This window comes from Rhinoraja longicauda, chromosome 20 (assembly GCF_053455715.1).
Source record: "Rhinoraja longicauda isolate Sanriku21f chromosome 20, sRhiLon1.1, whole genome shotgun sequence".
Lineage (NCBI taxonomy): Eukaryota > Metazoa > Chordata > Chondrichthyes > Rajiformes > Arhynchobatidae > Rhinoraja > Rhinoraja longicauda.
This window is the reverse complement of record NC_135972.1, coordinates 6,886,283-6,906,566: the sequence shown is the minus strand read 5'-3', so window position 1 is coordinate 6,906,566 and position 20,284 is coordinate 6,886,283. Positions and strand designations below refer to the sequence as shown.

Below are 20,284 nucleotides of genomic sequence, written 5' to 3'. Positions count from 1 at the left end.
GAGTGTTATTCACAGGTTTAATTTTAGTCATTGTGGTTTGCAGCTGTCCTGCCTTTTGCTTCCACAGTGTGCCTGTTTGAGGCTGATGGTTTGTTAAAGGTCCCAGCTTGTGATCCAGTTGTACTTTTTGCAAGCATTCCTTATCCAGGATGTAATGCCTTGTTCTACCCCATTTCATCTCTTCTCATATCCTCACTTCCATATGAAGTGTTTAACGTTGGCTGCAGGTTCACCTGCTGCTCTTTCACTCTCAATGGATGAGGACGCTTACAGAGGAAATGCAGCTGAATGAAGATACCTCATTTATGTTCTGAAATTCTCGGCAACCAATAGTCAGGCAAAAAAACTTTGACTGTCAAACATTATGTGCTTCAATTTTGACCCGAACACCCTGATCAAGGACCCTATTTCCACCATCTTGCTTGAGGTGCTGATGCACTCAGCCAGCACACAGATCACTCACCCACCAGTCCCCAGCACATAACCAGCCCTCTCGCCCAATGCCTGCCTCACACATGGTCATGGATGCCACCTCTCGCAGAGAACGTGAAGGAAACAAGGTGTGCAGGAAAGTTTACAATGGCCAATCCAAGACCAAGATCTTTAGTTCAGTAACCACCCAGGACACCTTTAATGTATCCATTTTAGACTTTAGAGATACAGTGTGGAAACAGGCCCTTCGATCCGCCGAGTCTGTGCCAACCAACAACCACCCCATACATTAGCACTATCCTACACACTAGGGACAATTTACCATTTTTTTTTTAACCGAAGCCAATTAACCTGAAAACCTGCACGTCTTTGGAGTGTGAGAGAAAACCGGAGCACCCGGAGAAAACCACATGGTCTCATGGAGAACATACAAACTCCGTACAGACGGGGCCTGTAGTCAGGATCAAACCTGGATCTCTGGCGCTGTGAGGAAGCAGCTTTACCCCTGTGCCACTGTATCTTTGGCACACACTTGTTCCTTGACCCTTGCATGCAATGGAACCGCAGTAAACAAAATAGCAGGTGTTCAAGGATCCCAAATGGACCATTTTGCAGTCTGAAGAAGGGTTGTGACCAGAAACGTCACCCATCTTTTATCTCCAGAGATGCTGCCTGACCCGCTGAGTTACTCCAGCACTTTGTGTCTATCATCCCAAATGGACTAGGGGAAAAAAAACTTCAGATGCTGGTTTAAATCGAAGGTTGACACAAAATGTTGGAGTAACTCAGCGGGTCAGGCAGCATCTCGGGAGAGAAGGAATGGGCGACGTTTTGGGTTGAGACCCTTCTTCAGACAGATCAATCTGAAGAAGGGTCTCAACCCGAAACGTCGCCCATTCCTTCTCTCCAGTGATGCTGCCTGACAGGCTGAGTTACTCCAGCTTTTTGTGTCTATCATCCCAAATGGTCTGTTGGGAGTAGGTATGGCAATGCCAGCCTGATATGCTGCGCACATTAGCATTTAATTGTGCACATGGAACATGACGAGCAAGCGTCCAGCTTTGGTGGTGGAACATTTTATTAATAGATACAAATCAGGTCCCAGACTTAAAGAGGCAGATCTAAATTTAACCACCGCTGGCCAGTTTCCCAGAGTTCGGGGGGGGGGGGGGGGGGGGAACGGGAGCAGAGTGGCGGCAGCTGCCTTTAAAAGGTAAGTGCTTTAACAGAGGTGCCCCACAGTTACCAAGACCAAGCCAAAGGACCCAGTTGCCCACCTGGCAGGAAACAATGACCGTGTGGCCCTGTCATGCCATTCCATGGTTCATCAGGTCATAAGTGACAGCAGAATTAGGCCATTCGGCCTATCGAGTCTACTCCGCCCTTCAATCATGGCTGATCTATCTCCCCCTCCTAACCCCATTCTCCTGCCTTCTCCCCCAAACTCCGTACTAATCAAGAATCTATCTCTGCTTTAAAAATATCCATTGACTTGGCCTCCAAGACCTTCTGTGGCAATGAATTCCACAGATTCACCACCCTCACACTAAAGAAATTCCTCCTCGTTTCTTTCCTAAAGGAACGTCCTTTAATCCTGAGGCTGTGGCCTCTGGTCCTGGACTCTTCCACTGGTGGAAGCATCCTCTCCACATCCCCTCTATCACTGTCCTGGCAACCAGCTGAAGTGTGTAGGTTTCTGTGCTGATCACATGAAGTGAACATAGAAACCATTCTATCCAGTACAGGTAACTCCCTCGTTACAGGGAGCTGTGTCCCAAGAAAACAGCCCTGATATTCCGGGATGCAAACCCATGTCTTGTGTGCATTCATCAAGAAAAACCTGTTCACCCAGAGAGTTGTGCATTTGTGGAATTCCCCGCCATAGAAGTCAAGTCAAGTCAAGTCAATTTTATTTGTATAGCACATTTAGAAACAACCCACGTTGACCAAAGTGCTGTACATCTGATTAGGTACTAAGGAAAAAATGAAACATACAGTAGCACACAAACATAACAGCACATACAAAACAGTTCACAGCGCCTCCTCAATGAGCCTCAAACGCTAGGGAGTAGAAATAGGTTTTGAGCATGGACTTAAAGGAGTCAATGGAGCGGGCAGTTCTGATGGGGAGAGGGATGCTGTTCCACAGTCTAGGAGCTGCAACCGCAAAAGCACGGTCACCCCTGAGCTTAAGCCTAGACCGCGGGATAGTGAGTAGCCCCAAGTCGGCCGACCTGAGGGACCTGGAGTTAGAGAGGTGGGTTAGAAGATTTTTGATGTAGGGGGGGGAATGTCCATTTAGGGCTTTATATGTGAATAGGAGGAGCTTGAAGTTGATTCTGTACCGTACAGGGAGCCAGTGGAGAGAGGCCAGAATCGGGGTGATGTGGTCCCTTTTATGGGTACCCGTCAGGAGTCTCGCTGCGGCGTTTTGGACCAGTTGCAGGCGGGACAGGGAAGATTGGCTGATCCCAGTGTATAGGGAGTTGCAGTAGTCTAGGCGGGAGGAAATTAAAGCGTGAATGATTTTTTCAGTGTCGTCGAATTGGAGGAAAGGTTTGATTTTAGCTATGGTACGAAGTTGGAAGAAGCAATGGAGTGGAGGCCAATACACTGGATCAATTTAAAAGATAGAGCTCTAGGGGCTAGTGGAATCAAGGGGTATGGGGAGAAGGCAGGCACGGGTTACTGATTGTGGATGATCAGCCATGATGACAATGAATGGCGTGCTGGCTCGAAGGGCCAAATGGCCTCCTACTCCACCTATTTTCTATGTTTCTAAATACCAGTAGAAAAAATATTTGTGCTAAAAAAATGTGCTTATTTATTTAGAAATAAGGAACTGCAGATGCTAGTTTACAAAAAAAGACACAAGGTGCTGGAGTAACTCAGCGGGTCTGAGAGCATCTCTGGAGAACATGAATAGGTGACTTTCCAGATCTGGCCCTTCCTATGTTCCAGCTTTCTAACCCCCCCCCTCCCCCCCCCACTCCCATTCCCCTCCCCAACAATCTATTTGAAGTTGGGTCCTGTCCAGAAACGTCATCTGTCCATGTTCTCCAAGGATGCTGCCTGACCCGCGGAGTTACTCCAGCACATTGTGTCTTTTTCTATCTTTGCCTATTTATTTACTTTTCTCTAAAAAACCAACCAGTTGGTTTATTCCACATCTCCAATTTTTGAGCAGTGATTTGTGGATTCTGTCAGGACGGACGAATTTCTGAAACCCGAAAGTTCGTAACATGAGAGTCGCCTCCCAACTTTCCACCAGCTATTATATTAATAACTTTTCATACTCAAACTTCATTACAGCCAAAGATACATTTTTGCTTTTAATGTACATCCCTACAAAGTGTGTCACCCCAATCTTGTCCAAAGATTATGGATCGTTACATTGGCATGACTACACTTTGTTCAGAACGCGTTTTTGCTTCTGTCAAAGAAATAGACCACAACAAAGTTTCCATTTGACTTGCTCTTATTTCACTTTACTCCCTCAAGGCTATGAGTAATGTAGGAACACTGTTTGACAGGAGCAATAATCCTGCTGTAGAACGTTCCTTGACTAGCTATTTTGCTGCCAGCTGCCATGAAGGTTTCATTGCCTGCCCACCTCTCCCTACCTCTCAATATTATTCCTGATGTGACTTTATTTAGCAGTTGAAATGTGTAGGAATGAACTGCTGATGCTGGTTTAAACCGAAGGTAGACACAAGAAGCTGGGGTAACTCAGCGGGACAGGCTGCATTTTTTGGATAGAGGTGACGTTTAGGGTGACGTTTTGGGTCGAGACCCTTCTTCAGACTAGTTAGGGGAAAGGGACAAGAGAAATATAGACAATGTAGAAAGATAAAGAACAATGAATGAAAGATTTGCAAAATAGTAACGATGATAAAGGAAACAGGCCATTGTTTGGTGTTTGTTGGGTGAAAACGAGAAGCTGGTGCGACTTGGATGGGGGAGGGATAGAGAGAGAGAGGGAATGCCGGGATCACTTGAAGTTAGAGAAATCAATATTCATAGCTCTGGGCTGTAAACTGCCCAAGCGAAGTATGAGATGTTGTTCCTTCAATTTGTGTTTAGCCTCACTCTGACAATAGAGGAGACATAGGACAGAAAGGTCAGTGGGGGAATGGGAAGGAGAATTAAAGTGTAATCTCTTAACTCTCAAGAAGGGATTTCGACAAGGTGACTTCCCTACCCACTGGTGAGCCGATGTCGACCAGAGAAGGAATTCGCAATCAGAGCAAGGCTGAACCATCCCAATCCACGTAGTTGTGTTCAGCAGTGCTACAGCCGTGGTCTTGGGGGGTGGGGGAGATGAATCTCTCCGACTGTGAATAGTATTTGATTTCAGAATCGAGTCGCCCCATAAATTGAGAGGAAAGAAAATCACCTACAAAAAAGAAGCTGCTTTAAACCGAAGATAGACACAAAATGCTGGAGTAACTCTGCGGGACAGGCGGCACGGCAGCGCGGCAGCGGTAGAGTTGCTGCTTTACAGCGAATGCAGCGCCGGAGACTCAGGTTCGATTCTGACTATGGGTGCTGCACTGTAAGGAGTTTGTACGTTCTCCCCGTGACCTGCGTGGGTTTTCTCCGAGATCTTCGGTTTCCTCCCACACTCCAAAGACGTACAGGTATGTAGGTTAATTGGCTGGGTAAATGTAAAAATTGTCCCTAGTGGGTGTAGGATAGTGTTGATGTACGGGGATCACTGGGCGGCACGGACTCGGAGGGCCGAAAAAGGCCTGTTTCCGGCTGTATATATATGATATATGATATATCACTGGAGAGAAGGAAGGGGTGATGTTTTGGGTCGCGTCTGAAGGAGGGTCCCGACCTGAAAAGTCACCCAGTCCTTCTCTCCTGAGATGCTGCCTGTCCTGCTGAGTTACTCCAACGTTTTGTGTCTATCTTTTATTTAGCACCTACTCCTTCCTACTAACATTTTCCTCACCCTTCCTTCACTGTACTTTACATCGCATTTCTGACCATCTTGCCACTATGACTTCAGAAAGGTCACTGTCCTGCTCACTCCAAGTTGAAGTTGCATGTCTCATTTGTTCTTTAGATTGTGTGAATTTGTATAAACAATGCTTATCATATTTCACGCTGCCTTGACAAGGTAGCCGGCATAATCAAGGACTAGTTTCACCCCAGTCACTCGCTCTTCTCCCCTCTCCCATCCAATGTCGCAGTGCGAAGTTTTTAGGCGCTGGAGCTGTGACTGGTGCTGTTAAATTCCCCGCTGTTTATTTATTGCAGAGGGAGCGGAGCCCAGGCAGCACTGCATCCCCGGCCCCCATCAGGCAAGAAGTTTGAAGACACATACCTCCAGATTCCCCTGACTCTCAGTCTGACGAAGGGTCTCGACCCGAAACGTCACCTATTCCTTTTCTCCAGAGATGCTGCCTGACCCGCTGAGTTCCTCCAGATTTTTGTGTCTGCCTCCAGATTCAGGGACAGTTCCTTCCCAAGATAGACACAAAGTGCTGGCGTAGCTCAGCTGGTCAAGCAGTATCTCTGGAGAAAAGGAATATTTGACGTTTCGGGTCGAGACCCGTAAGAATCAACCCGGGTTTTCTCCAGAGATGCTGCCTGACCTGTTGAGTTACTCCAGCATTTTGTGTCTATCTGCGGTGTAAACCAGCATCTGCAGTTCCTTCTTACACAGACAACCACCGTATAACATCTACATGTCCTTCTCTCTCTCTTTCACCATTGATTGGCCTCTCTTTCCTTAAGTAGAAGGCACTCATCCCCATTTTGTTCCTTTTGCCCTCTGCTAGGCACCCTTTGCACCTTCTCAGATCCCCGCCTTGGATTCATAAGTGATAGGAGCTGATCTATCTCTCCCTCCTAACCCCATTCTCCTGCCTTCTCCCCATAATCCCTGACACCAGTACTAATCAGGGATCTATTTATCTCTGCCTTAAAAATATCCACTGACTTGACCTCCACAGCCATCTGTGGCAATGAATTCCACAGATTCACCACCCTCTGACTAAAGAAATTAGTCCGCATGCCTTCCCATCCTTTTGTAGTTTTAGTTTAGATACAGCGCGGAAAAAGACCCTTCAGCCCACCGAGTCCACACTGCCCAATGATCCCCGCACACTAAACACTATCCTACACACACTAGGGACAATTTACATTTAAACCAAGCCAATTAACCTACAAACCTGTACGTCTTTGGAGTGTGGGAGGAAACCAAAGATCTTGGAGAAAACCCATGCAGGTCACGCGGAGAACGTACAAACTCCGTACAGACAGCGCCCGTAGTCGGGATCGAACCCGGATCTCTGGCGCTGTAAGGCAGCGACTCTACCGCTGCGCCACCCACCGTGCTGCCACCATCACTCCTGGTCTGAGGACCACCAGCCTGTACCACCTTGCAAGGCCAGGCTGGGGTCACCCATCCCTTCTCTCCCGAGATGCTGCCTGTCCCGCTGAGTTACTCCAGCATTTTGTGCCTTTCTAGGGTGCATGGTGACTGACAGCGATAACCTCATCAAGCCCCAGCATCCTGTAGCTCTGTTAGCTATTACGGCCCCCTACACCAGGCTGAGAGTCAAGGGACAGACACAAAATGAGTAACTCCGCAGGTCAGGCAGCATCTCAGGAGAGAAGGAATGGGTGACGTTTCAGGTCGAGACCCTTCTTCAGACTGATCTTAAAGTTAGAGAAATCAATATAGATGTATAGCCGGGAACAAGGGCAGGCGTGCACTCAAAAATATAGATAGTCTTTCCATCAGAAGTGTCATAGAGGGAAACAGTGTGGAAACAGGCCCTTTGGCCCAACCTGCCCACACCGGCCAACATGTCCTAGCTACACTCGTCCCACCTGCCTGTGTTTGGTCCATATCCCTCCAAACCTGTCCTATTCATGTACACGTCTAAATGCTTCTTAAACGATGGGATAGTCCCAGCCTCAACTACCTCCTCTGGCAGCTTGTTCCATACACCCACCACACTTTGTGTGAAAAAGTTACCCCTCAGATTCCTATTAAATCTTTTCCCCATTACCTTAAACCTATGTCCTCTGGTCGTCGATTCCCCTACTCTGGACAAGAGATTCTGTGCATCTACCCGATCTATTCCTCTTATGGTTTTATGCACCTCTATAAGGTCACCCCTCATCCTCCTGCGCTCCAGGTAATAGAGTCCCAGCCTACTCAACCTCTCCCTGTAGCTCACACCCTCTGGTCCTGGCAACATCCTCTCCATGTCCACTCTATCCAGACTCTACAGTTGAGGCAGGGACAATCCCATCATTTAAGAAACAGACAGGTACATGGATAGGACAGGTTTGGGGGGATATGGCAACGAGGTATAGAAACAGTAAAATTAATCAGAACAGTGAAACTAGTCAGAGAACCAGGGTGGGGGAGGGATGGAGAGGAAGGGAAAGCGAGGGTTACTTGAAGTTGGAGAAATCAATGTAGATGTGCGGCTGGGAACAAGGGCAGAGAACAAGGACAGGGAACAAGGGCAGGCGTGCACTCAGAAATAGGTGCAGGTTTGGCAGTGACTTGTAGCCAGGTGTGGGATCTGTTCTGCAACTGCAGTTCTAATCATGCAAGTCCTTAAAAACCGACGCGTTGTACCTTACAGAATGCTTTTTAAATATGCGAATGCACTAAATCTGCTGCCCTCCTGCCCCTGACAACCTTCAAAAATAAATTGCTGAGTACAGTTTTCCTCTCATGAAGCCTTATTGACTCTGTGCAATCACATTATGATGTTCTAAGCACCCAATTACATTAATAATAGATTTGGCCATTTCCCTTCTCACTGGTGTCAGCCTAGAGCCTGTAATTTCTTGTTTGTTCGGTGCCTTCCCACTTCAACAGTTGGGTTAGATTTCCTTTTCCAGCTTGCAGTTTGCAGAGAACATTCCCAACGCTGGAACTTCCAATGTATCTGCAGCACCTCCATTAACAACCTGCCGTTCAGTCCATCGTCCAAATGGTTTGTTGGCATCTGTCCTATTGATTACTCCATTCCTACTACTATCAGTTATTTGTCTCCCTTTAATATTCTTGGACCTTTTATTTCCCCCTCTGCCCTTATTTCTGGATTTTTTGCTTTGTAAAATGATGACAAACAGTATTTGTTAAATGCACCTGTGGGTTTCATAATTACCGTAGTAGTCTCTCCTGCCTCTACTTGAGTGGGATCAACGTTTACTATTCCCCCCCCCCCCCCCCACATTTAGTCTAGTTTAAAGAAAAACAGCATGGGAACAGGCCCTTCGGCCCATCGAATCCACGCCGCCCTGCGATCACCTAAAGTGTGTTCCATCCTATTCACTGGTGACAATTTACAGAAGTCAATTAACCTGCAAACCCGCAGGTCTTTGGGATGTGGGTAGGCTTGTATACACTGGAATTTAGAAGGATGAGAGGAGATCTTATCGAAACATATAAGATTATTAAGGACACGTTAGAGGCAGGAAACATGTTCACAATGTTGGGGGAGTCCGGAACCAGGGGCCACAGTTTAAGAATAAGGGGTAGGCCATTTAGAACGGAGATGAGGAAAAGCTTTTTCAGTCAGAGAGTTGTGAATCTGTGGAATTCTCTGCCTCAGAAGGCAGTGGAGGCCAATTCTCTGAATGCATTCAAGAGAGAGCTAGATAGAGCTCTTAAGGATAGCGGAGTCAGGGGGTATGGGGAGAAGGCAGGAACGGGGTACTGATTGAGAATGATCAGCCATGATCACATTGAATGGCGGTGCTGGCTTGAAGGGCCGAATGGCCTCCTCCTGCACCTATTGTCTATTGTCTATTGAAACCGGAGTTCCCGGAGGGAACCCACACAGGTCACGGGGAGAACGTGCAAGCTCCACATAGACAGCACCCGTAGTCAGGATCGAACCTGGGACTCTAATGGGAAGCAGCAGCACTACCAGCTGCTCCGCCCTAGTGTGGAGATCTGGTGCACCCAGACCCACACATTGTTTCGCTGTCCTGTTGGCTTTTCATCAGAAACCGCAAAGGAATTTCTGTCCCACAGTATCAGCAAGGCGATATAATTCAGTTGCCATGGCTGCCTGAGAGTACATTGTTGCAGTTGGGGGAGCTGGCTGGTTGACTCCAGTTGGACGAATGTCACTCCTTTTCCGACTGCAGTGGCTATACTCTGTGCCTCGCGGTGAGTGTTCTGCATCCCCCAAACATCCACCTGGTCAGGGAGCAGGGATGGATACCTGCTGAGCATGCCCAGTCAGCACTGCAGCGTTGCAGTACAATGCCAGCAACTGTGTAGCTGCTAGCAGCAGTCACATCCTCCTGCCAGTAGTTTTAATAGATGTGGTTGCCTTGGAAACACCCATCTGCTCAGTCCCCTTTGGAATGCAATTGTCCCTGCTGTGTTGGGGTCGGAGACAAGCCGGGCACCGTGTGCAAGAGGAATATCAAGGATGCAGACTGCGAACAGGCTGTAAGTGCTTGCTCAGTGCAGCGATTGTATAGGAAATGCTGAAAATCTGCAATGCTGGCAGGCAAGACAGCAAGCCCTGCTCTCGTCAGGTCAGTCCTACCGACAAGCACAACTCGCCGTTCATTTTTCATACTTTTGTTGAAGGTTGTTATTGTCGTGTGACTTGCCTTTTTTTTCAAATTTAAGGGGGGATTTAAAAACCTTTGCCGTAGCGAGCCAGCTAGCTGTTGAAACTTGAAAGGGAATGTCTGCAGTGTGTTCTCAATGGGTTGTGCTTGCAGACAAGGCAGTCATGGAGGGTGTGTAGTGTTGGGACAATCACTCTGCCCCTTCAGCAATAGATTAAAGGTTACGCCAGGTAATATAACAAGACTTCACATTTGTATTGAATGGGCAGAATCAATCGGCGAGACCACTGATCGATAACTTTGATCCTGTGTTGAAATCCATTTTAACTTCCACGTCTGTCGTTAATGGTCGGGTGCTGTGGCGACGGTTGGTGTTACAATCTGCTACTCGTGCAGAAATGGTGTTGGTGAAGGCATGAGGTGTTTGCTCTCCTTGTTTTCTGATCATTGTTGTCAAAGGGGCTTTTTTTTACGTTGTCCTACCCTCGGAAGTCTGACATTGATTATTTTTGACACACAAACTCCAATGTGGAAAAAGGTTAACGTACGATATATGAGCATGTATACATGTCTGTATATTTATCCACACACACACACACACACACACACACACACACACACACACACACACACACACACACACACACACACACACACACACACACACACACACACACCTATATTCTGAAATATACATATGTATATAGATACACACACACACATAAATATATCTACAGTATATATGTGTGGGAAAGAACTGCAGATGCTGCTTTAAATCGAAGGTAGGCACAAAATGCTGGAGTAACTCAGCAGGACAGGCAGCATCTCTGGAGAGAAGGAATGGGTTACATTTCAGGTTGAGACCCTTCAGTCTCGACCCGAAAAGTCACCCATTCCTTCTCTCCAGAGATGCTTCCTGCCCCGCTGAGTTACTCCAGCATTTTGTGCCTATATATCTATATACATATGTATGTGCATTTATCTATATCTAGAATATAGATTCTAGTGTGTGTGTGTGTGTGTGTGTGTGTGTGTGTGTGTGTGTGTGAATATGTGAATATGTGAATATGTGTGTGAATATGTGTGTGTGTGTGTATAAGTATATGTGTATCTATATATTGGGTGGGTGTGTGTGTTACAGGTATTGTCTGATATTGATGGCATCGTTCTATTTAATGGCACCGTGTCCTGAAATAATTACTGCACCGGGAGTATTTGTTGCTTGATATGCAGGATGGAAGGAGAGGAAAGGGAGTAAGAAAAATTGGAAAATGACCGGAGAAATTGAATTTATTGGTAGTTTATGAAATATAATATTGAGGGATGTGATATTTGTGCAAAATTGTTCCATGAACATTGTCCTGCTGAAAACACCTTGAATGTCTACATTTATTAAGGTGAGGCATGTTAGTTGTTGAAAGATGGGGATTTTGTGTTTCATCTCTTCGGTTCAAATCTGCATTAAAGCCCATCTAGATTAGATGCTGCACTAATTAAACACAGTGAGGCTTCATCTGCCTAAACTCTATCCCAGAACTGCAGCTCCCGCAATGTAGATATGAATTTCCATTTTGTGCATTCGCCACTTTGTGATTTTCTTGCAGAGTTCTCCATGATCCTCACACCATGGGGTTTTTTGTTTGTTTGCTGTGACCTGTGTTTACAGACACCCAAGTAGAATATGTGCACTTGTTTTGAACAGAAGAAATGGAATGGTGCAAGCTGCAGGCAAAAGGATTGAGTCCCCAGTCTTTCCCATTTATTTCTCAGCTGGCAAATTGTTTTCAACATTTGTATTAATCAGTGAATTAATAACTCAAATCTCAAGGTTGCAGAGTAGCACAATAAAGAGAGATAATGTCATATTTTTTTTTGTGGTTGCTTTGTTTTTGTGACACCTTCCTCCATCCCTCATTGATTCTATTTCCTACTCCAACTCCTTATTCCTACTCCAACTCCTTGCATCCTCTTTAACTATGAACTCCAGCTTCTCCATTACCTTATGTCCACCTACACAACACTGCCCAGCATATAACTTATCAGCTCTTTTCTACATCTCCCCTCCTTCAAGGTATTTCTTAACGTTCTTTAAGGGTGGCACAGAGGTGCAGATAGACACTAAAATGCTGGGGTAACTCAGCGGGACAGGGTGCCATCTTTGGAGAGAAGGAATGGGTGACGTTTCGGGTCGAGACCCTTCTTCAGAGGTCTTGAGTCTAAAGAAGGGTCTCGACTCAACGTCTCCCATTCCTTCTCTCCAGAGATGCTGCATGACCCGCTGAGTTACCCCAGCATTTTGTGTCGATCTTCGGTTTAAACCAGCATCTGCAGTTCCTTCCTACACAGAGGAGCAGATGCTGCCTCGCAGTCATGGAGACCCGGGCTTGGGTGCTGTCTGTGTGGAGTTAGCATGTTCTCCCACGTAAAGCTGCATTAATTAGTTGTGTCTTTGCCTTTTAGTCATTAATTTTTTTTTAAATCAATTGTTTTTGCTCTAATCATTTGAATGTATTATGATTTAGTTGTAAAAAGCTATTCTGCACAGTGCAGAGTATTCCTGTTTGTATGGAAGCTTAAATGAAAACCAAACACAGGAAACCTTACCAATGGGCAATAATTAAATCAATTTGCTAGTAAATGCCATTGAATGAATCCATTTTGCCTTGTGGGATTTCCCTTGCAGCAGCCATGTGTAAACCTATCCCCCCAAATGCATCGCAAGCTTCCTTATTAGCCCATCTGCTGTACGATGTGCAAACTAATTGAGCATATTGAACCTCCTATATCGTGCAGTGCGGTTCCTGGTTTAATGTGCATTATGAAAGGATTATATTCAGAGATTCAGCATGAATCAGTGGCACTAACACTATTCATTGCAGATGATGCTGAAAATGTGTTTCTTTTGCTTTGGAACCAGGTAAGTTGGAAAATATATTCATCTTTGGCTGGAAAGGCACAATCGCAATTAAAAATATTGTTTTGTTTTTCCCTGGAGAAGGAGAGGCTTTTGAATTTTAATTGCCATTTAAGTGCTCCCAGCAAGGATTTGTCAACACTTTTTTCAACTGAGGACAAGGCACTTTTAAAAGAAGGGCCTCGACCCAAAACGTTGCCCATTCCTTCTCTCCTGAGATGCTGCCTGACCTGCTGAGTTACTCCAGCATTTTTGTGAATAAATACCTTTGATTTGTACCAGCATCTGCAGTTATTTTCTTACACTTTAAATTGAGGTAAATTTGCTTCCATGTTTTGAAACGGTCACTGAGTTCTTTTCGAGCAGAATTCACTGAATTACCTTTCTCCATTTCAGTTGACCAACCTTCCACCTCTTCTCACTGGGAGAAAAGCCCAAGGTAGTTGTGTGTTACCTCCATGATTGTAATTCTTCAGTCTGAAGAAGGGTCTCGTCCCGAAACGTCACCCATTGCTTCTCTCCCCAGATGCTGCCTGACCCGCTGAGTTACTCCAGCTGTTTGTGTCTACCTTGTAATTCTTCTCATTTTCTTCTGTTCAGAAAATAAGTTGCATCTGTTCTTCCTTTTGGTAGAAATCCAGCAAACCTCTGTAGAAGGAGACATAAGGAATTGCAGATGTTGGAATCCTGAGTTTTAACAAAACAAAGTACTGGAGTAACTCGTTAGGCCAGGCAGGATCTGTGAGGGGAATGGATAGATGGCGATTCAGGTTACGACCCTTCTTCAGACCAAACAGGTGAACAGACTCGAACATAACCAGAAGTGCTGCCTAACCCATTGAGGTTCTCCAATAGTGGAGGCAAGGAACTGTATACAGTGGATGCTGGTTTACCAACGAAAGACACAAAATGCTGGAGTAACTCAGCATCTCTGAAGAAGGGTCTCGACCTGAAACGTCACCTATTTCAGAGATGCTGCCTGACTGAGATCCACCGGGTGGCGCCACCAGGACTGGCTGCCTCGCCAACAGTCTGTCTGTCCTTTCTACTGTTTTTATTATTTTAAGTACGTGTTAAAAGTACGTTTTAGTGTTTCTTGGTTTGTTTTATGTGGGGGGTGGAATTGGGGGAAACTTTTTTTCAATCTCTTACCTCGACGGAGATGCGATTTAAATTTTTTTCCCCCGTATCGTATCTCTGTCCCCACTGCGGCCTAACATCGAGGAGTTGGCAGCCTTTCCTGGAGTCCGGCCCGGTGCTTCATGCCGCGGGCGCGATGCGGACTTCAACATCGTGGAGCTTGAGATCCTTTGCCGTGGATCGACTGTGGAGAGCTCTGGACTTTAACATTGTGAAGCCCGCGGTCTCTGGTAAAAAGAGGCCGACTCAGGAGCTCCAGGTTGCGGAGAGAGTTTCAATCCGTCCCGACGCGGAGAGTTTCAATCATCCTGACGCGAGGGCCTCGGACAGTCGGCAGCGGCGACTGCAGATGGTTCAACAGCCCCGACCGCAGGTGAACAAAGAGGAAGATGGTTCTTCCACTTCCATCACAGTGAGGAATGTGGAATCCGCTGTGGTGGATGTTTATGTTTAAAAACAAATTGTGACTGTGTGTCTTGTTCCTTTTTACTTAGTATGGCTGTATGGTAACTCAAATTTCACTGTACTTAATTGGTGCATGTGACAATAAATTGATCTTGAAATCTCTTGACCCGCTGCCTGACCAGCTTTTTGTGTCTGCCTTAGGTGTAAACTAGCATCTGCATTTCCTTCCTATAGCCATTATCCATTCATACTGTAAACAGTTAGAAGCCCCATTCAGTGATTACAGATTGAACTGATGAATAAGAATAATGAATAGAGGACTTTGCATCAAAGGAAATAATGAACTACTGAGCGGTTGAAACACAAAGCAATCTTTTTGGCTCATTGAGGAGAAGCCATTTCCTTCATTACACACATTACAACCTTATTTGCAGCTTTTCGGAGCATTAGAAGATTTTAAAGCTTATTGCTTTTGATGCAAGCCTATGGATCCAATGTGCTCAGAGGCTAATGAAATGTGACTTCTGTCCTTGGAACCTTTCTGATGGCTGTGAAAGCTGGATCACAGAGTGAGCAATTTCCATCTTCATAGAAGTGTCTACAATTGTGGGAAGCATAGGCAGGGCAGGCAGCCAGGGCCTTTCCCCAGGTGGAGATGTCCAAGGTTAGAGGGTAGAGCTTTAAGGCAAAAGAAACAAAGTTTAAAGGAGATTTGTGAGGCAAGCTTTTTTTTTGACACAGAGGGTGGTGGGTGTCTGGAGTGTGTTGTTGGGGTTGGTGGTGGAGGCAGAGTGGCATTTAAGAGGCTTCAGGATAGACAAATGGATATGCAGGGAATGGTGGGACATGGATAAAGGGCTGGCTGATAAGATTGGGTCTTGGCTTCATGTTCGGCACAAACATTGTGGGCCGAAGGGCCTGTTCCTGTGCTGTACTGTACTCTTCTATGCAGTTCCTTGTATCATCGAGCCTTTTACTCGTGTGGTTTGCTGGGCCCGATCCGTACCAGATATGGATCATGTTCTGCTTTCATCTGAGGGTGCAGATATTCAGTCATCCACCAAGAAACATGAAGTGGTATGTGGTGAATTCTTGTGGACAGTAACGTGATTAGTTTATTGTCGTACGTACCGAGGTACAGTGAAACGCTTTAGTTGCCTGCTATCCAGTCAGTCTTGTGAAAGTGTTGCATGGTGTCCAAACTAGTCAATGATTCAGAAATATAATGCCTGATAAATCCAGCCAAGGCTTCTCCCCATATTATAAACAGATTCTTATTTGATATTTTTTCTCATTTAATTTGATGTATTCAATTTTACTGTGATTTTAGTCAGTAGAATTATTCATGTTGATTATGCTGTTCTATTATAATTTTGACATAAACCCCAAATGTCAGGATTAAATGTCAGGATCACCTTCCAACGAGGATTTAAAATCTAAGCACTCGCTTCGTCTACTCAGATTCATTTAAATTATGAACAGCATTTATTTTAAAGAGAGAGATTATTAAGGATAAAATAAATTATAATTCGAAAGAAGCTCCATTGATCCACTAGTCCTGTATTGTGTAGGAAGGAACTGCAGATGCTGGTTTAAACCGAAGACGGACACAAAACGCTGGAGTAACTCAGCGGGACAGGCAGCACCTCTGGAGAGAAGGGATGCATGGTGTTTTGGGTCAAGACCCTTCTTCAGACTGGTTAGGGATAAGGGAAATGAGAGATATTGACCATGATGTACGGAGATAAAGAACAATGAATGAAAGATATGCAAAAAAGTAACGATGATAAAGGAAACAGGCCATTGTTAGCTGTATGTTGGGTGAAAACGAGAAGCTGGTGTGACTTGGGTGGGGGAGGGATAGTGAGAGAGGGAATGCCGGGTCTACTTGAAGTTAGAGAAATCAATATTCATACCACTGGACTGTAAGCTGCCCAAGCGAAATATGAGATGCTGTTCCTCCAATTTGCTTTTGGTTCAAGTTGACCTATCTGCTTTAATTCCATTCCCCTGCCTGTTTATACGTCAGAATACTTACTAATGATATATTATGTGGTTAACAGTCTTCCCAAACTAATTTTAAATGGATTGCTGTTGGGATCTTCCTAGATGACCCATTTAGATGATTCTTAGAGTCGACTGCAGTTGATCAGTCCTCTTGGCTCGGACACTATGGGCCTGACCTAAGCAAAATCGTAAAGTAAATGAAAGAAAAATGCAAATGTTGGGGAGAAGAGCATTTTCAAAAATTAAATAGTGGAAATTAAAACCAAACCCATGAACGTTTGAACAGAGAGAAGGTAGTCGGGTATTTTGCAGAACTGAACCTTGCTCAGAATCCAGTTCTATATACACTGGAATTTAGGATGAGAGGGGACCTTATCAAAACATATAAGATTATTAAGGGGTTGGACACGTTAGAGGCAGGAAACATGTTCCCAATGTTGGGGGAGTCCAGAACCAGGGGCCACAGTTTAAGAATAAGGGGTAGGCCATTTAGAACGGAGATGAGGAAAAACCTTTTCAGTCAGAGAGTTGTGAATCTGGAATTCTCTACCTCAGAAGGCAGTGGAGGCTAATTCTCTGAATGCATTCAAGAGAGAGCTAGATAGAGCTCTTAAGGATAGCATAGTCAGGGGGTATGGGGAGAAGGCAGGAACGGGATACTGATTGAGAATGATCAGCCATGATCACATTGAATTGCGGTGCTGGCTCGAAGGGCCGAATGGCCTACTCCTGCACATATTGTCTATTGTCTATCTCCGTTCTTGGATGTAGATAGATTTCAAGAGTCCCTCGTGCAAACAAGACAGTTTGTAGTTCAGGGTTCAGTTGGAGTTTGTAATGTTCAATGGCCTAATGAGAAGACGCTGTCCCTGGACATCCTGGTTTTCAGACTCCTATATCTCTTTCCTGACGGCAAGAGTGAAATGAGTCCGTGGATAGGCTGGGGTGGGTCTGTGACGATGCTGGGGTGGGTCTGTGACGATGCTGGGGTGGGTCTGTGACGATGCTGGAGTGGGTCTGTGCCGATGCTGGGGTGGGTCTGTGACGATGCTGGGGTGGGTCTGTGACGATGCTGGGGTGGGTCTGTGACGATGCTGGGGTGGGTCTGTGACGATGCTGGGGTGGGTCTGTGACGATGCTGGGGTGGGTCTGTGACGATGCTGGGGTGGGTCTGTGACGATGCTGGCTGCCATTTTGAGGCAACACCTGCTCTGGATCCCTTCGATAGTGGGGAGGTGAATACCCGTGATGGACTGGGCAGCGTTCACCACTTGTTGTAATTCCCTTTGTTCCTGGGCGTTTGAGTTGCCGATCCAGGCCGTGATCCAGGCCGTGATGCAACAAGTCAGTACACTCTCCACCGGACACCTGCAAAGGTTGATGAGAGTAATTCATCAACGTACAGGCGTGCTATCATTTCTCTGCATTTGTCTGCTGCCTCAGCAATGCTTCACTACTGCTGCCTTTGTGAAAATCCCCATGAGGTGAGTCTACCCATGGACTTGTAGACTGATCCAATGTAGAAAAGAAATGAGACTAAAAGTGTCATTTTCTAACAGGAAATGCATTATTTCTATAAATGAAGCTCGGACACTTACACCCAGCCTCATCCAATTTCTGTCCCCTTTCAGTGAAGCAGCTAATTCTTAATATCACATAATTAATCAGTATATTGTTTAACCTATAATGTATGCTATTTATTCTTATAATTATTCAAGGTGAATAGCATCCTCATCAAATTATCTGGTGGAGCTGCTGCCTCACGGCGCCAGAGATCCAGGTTCAATCCTGACCTCAGATGCTGTTTGTGTGGAGTTTGCACGCCATCCCTGTGTCCACATGGGTTGCCTCCTGCTGCTCCGGTTTACTCACACTTCCCACACCTGCGGCTTGTAGGTTATTTGGCCTCAGGAAAAATAGTCCCTGATGTGCAGGGAATGGATGCGAAAGTACAGATGACATTGAACTGATGTGAGCTGGCGATTGATGGTCGGTGTGAACTCCCTGGGCCAATGGAACTGTTTCAATGCTGTATCTTTCAACCATTCAATGGATACTTGCATGTTTCTGGAATCAGTGGGACTAAAAATGTTGGGTGTGAGGAGGGTGTGAAACATCAGCCACTCACTAACCAGTCTGCAAAAGCACTTTAGATTGTTTGTAACACACATGAATAGACGAATACCTGGAGACCGATCTGTCTCTCCAACATCATAATTATAATCATAATCATATTTTATTAGCCGAGTATGTTTTGCAACATGCGAGGAATTTCATTTGCCAGTCACAGTTCATCAATCACAGTTTTTCTCCAGTAGATTTTTAATTCAGCTGCTTCGTCCTTTGCCTTTGAAAACTCTAACAGACTTGTCAACATGGTCCCATTCCTAGCTTTATAGTATTTTGTCTCGGAAACATGTCCATTATTGCAAGCTTCATTGTGCATTGTATATTGGGCACTTTTTGATGTTTCATGAATGAGGTGCTGCATTGCAGTTACTATTTTGGTTATCCAGATTTTTGTCAACTGCAAACGTTTAAGCTTGAATCGCTGAAACAAGCTGTTGAGAAATCAATCCATGGTTTCATCCGTTGGAAGGGGATGAACCGTACCAGCAGGTTGCTAATCCTTTGTAAAGTGATTGTGAGGGATGGGGAGACTTGGACATCACTATGAATGGTGTTAAGGAACTGCTGTGTTCAGAAGGAATTTGCCAAGTCTTGGTTTCTTTACCAAAAGATCTGCTTGCAATGTAATATTGATATGTATTGGCATCAGTGGCTGAATATGTTCCAAGGTTGATCAGCAGTTGAATGGAGATGGGAAATGCTAGATTCATCAGGTAGTTGTAAAGAACACTGCCTGTTGGCAGGTGGAGCAGAAACTCGTGCCCTAGTTCTCAAGCAGATCTTGTGCAAAGTCACCTGACTCTGATTTACCCCCCCCCCCCCTCCCCCCCCAGCTCCCCAATCCTTAAAGATGTCATGGTGGCACAACTGTTGGAGCTGCTGCTGCTGCCTCACATGGCCAGAGACCCAGCATCAATGCTGTGTCTGTGGAGTTTGCACGTTCTCCATGTGACTGCCTAGGTTTTCTCCGGGTGCTCCGGTCTCCTCCCACATCCCAAAGACGTGCGGGTTTGATGGGGTAATTGGCCACTGTGAATTGTCCCTGGTGCGTAGAGAGTTGACGTGAATGTGGGATAACTTGGGACAAGCGTGAGCGGGTGATCGATAACGTGGACTCGGTGGGCCGAAGGGCCTGTTTCCATGCTGTGTCTCTAATCTAAACTTCAGTGCCCTTAGAACCCACCGGGACGTTGTCTACCATCCCATTGTTGACTCTCTTGTGAACATACAACACAGAACCCCACAGGAATACGTCCTTCAGCCCATTATGTCTGCACTGAACAAGACGAGGCTTCTAAACTGTCCTTCCATAAACTAGAATAATGTCTGAATCACCTTTACCCCATGGAAAAACGTTGCACTCTGTCTAATGAATTGATGTGCTACAATGCGCAGGTTTTCTCCTGGTGTTCCGGTTGCTTCCCACATTTCAAAGACGCGCAAGTTTGTGGGTTAATTATCTCCTGTAAATTGTCCCCAGTGTGAAGGATAGAACAAGTGAACGGGCGATGGCTGGTCGGCGTGGACTCGGTGGGCCGAAGGGCCTGTTTCCACACTGTATCTCTAAATTTTAAAAATGCTGAGAACTCTATTCTGCACTTGTATCTTCGCCTTTGCTCTATCTTTTGTACTTGAGATTGAACTGGTTATATCTATGTTTGGTGTATCTGGTCTGTTTGG

General features: G+C 45.6%; 1 protein-coding gene across 2 annotated transcripts in view; it reads left to right on the top strand.

Annotated features, from left to right (window-relative positions):
• Positions 1–20,284, top strand: part of LOC144603531 (FYVE, RhoGEF and PH domain-containing protein 4-like) — a 123,444-nt gene that overhangs the window by 15,190 nt on the left and 87,970 nt on the right. Inside the window, exon 1 of one of the 2 annotated variants that reach the window (XM_078416856.1) lies at positions 9,710–9,969. The exons of the other annotated variant lie outside the window; for it this stretch is intronic. The gene's annotated coding sequence lies outside the window, so the exon portion shown is untranslated. Of the gene's footprint in view, positions 1–9,709; positions 9,970–20,284 lie in introns of those variants that run through there. 2 annotated transcript variants of the gene reach the window in all.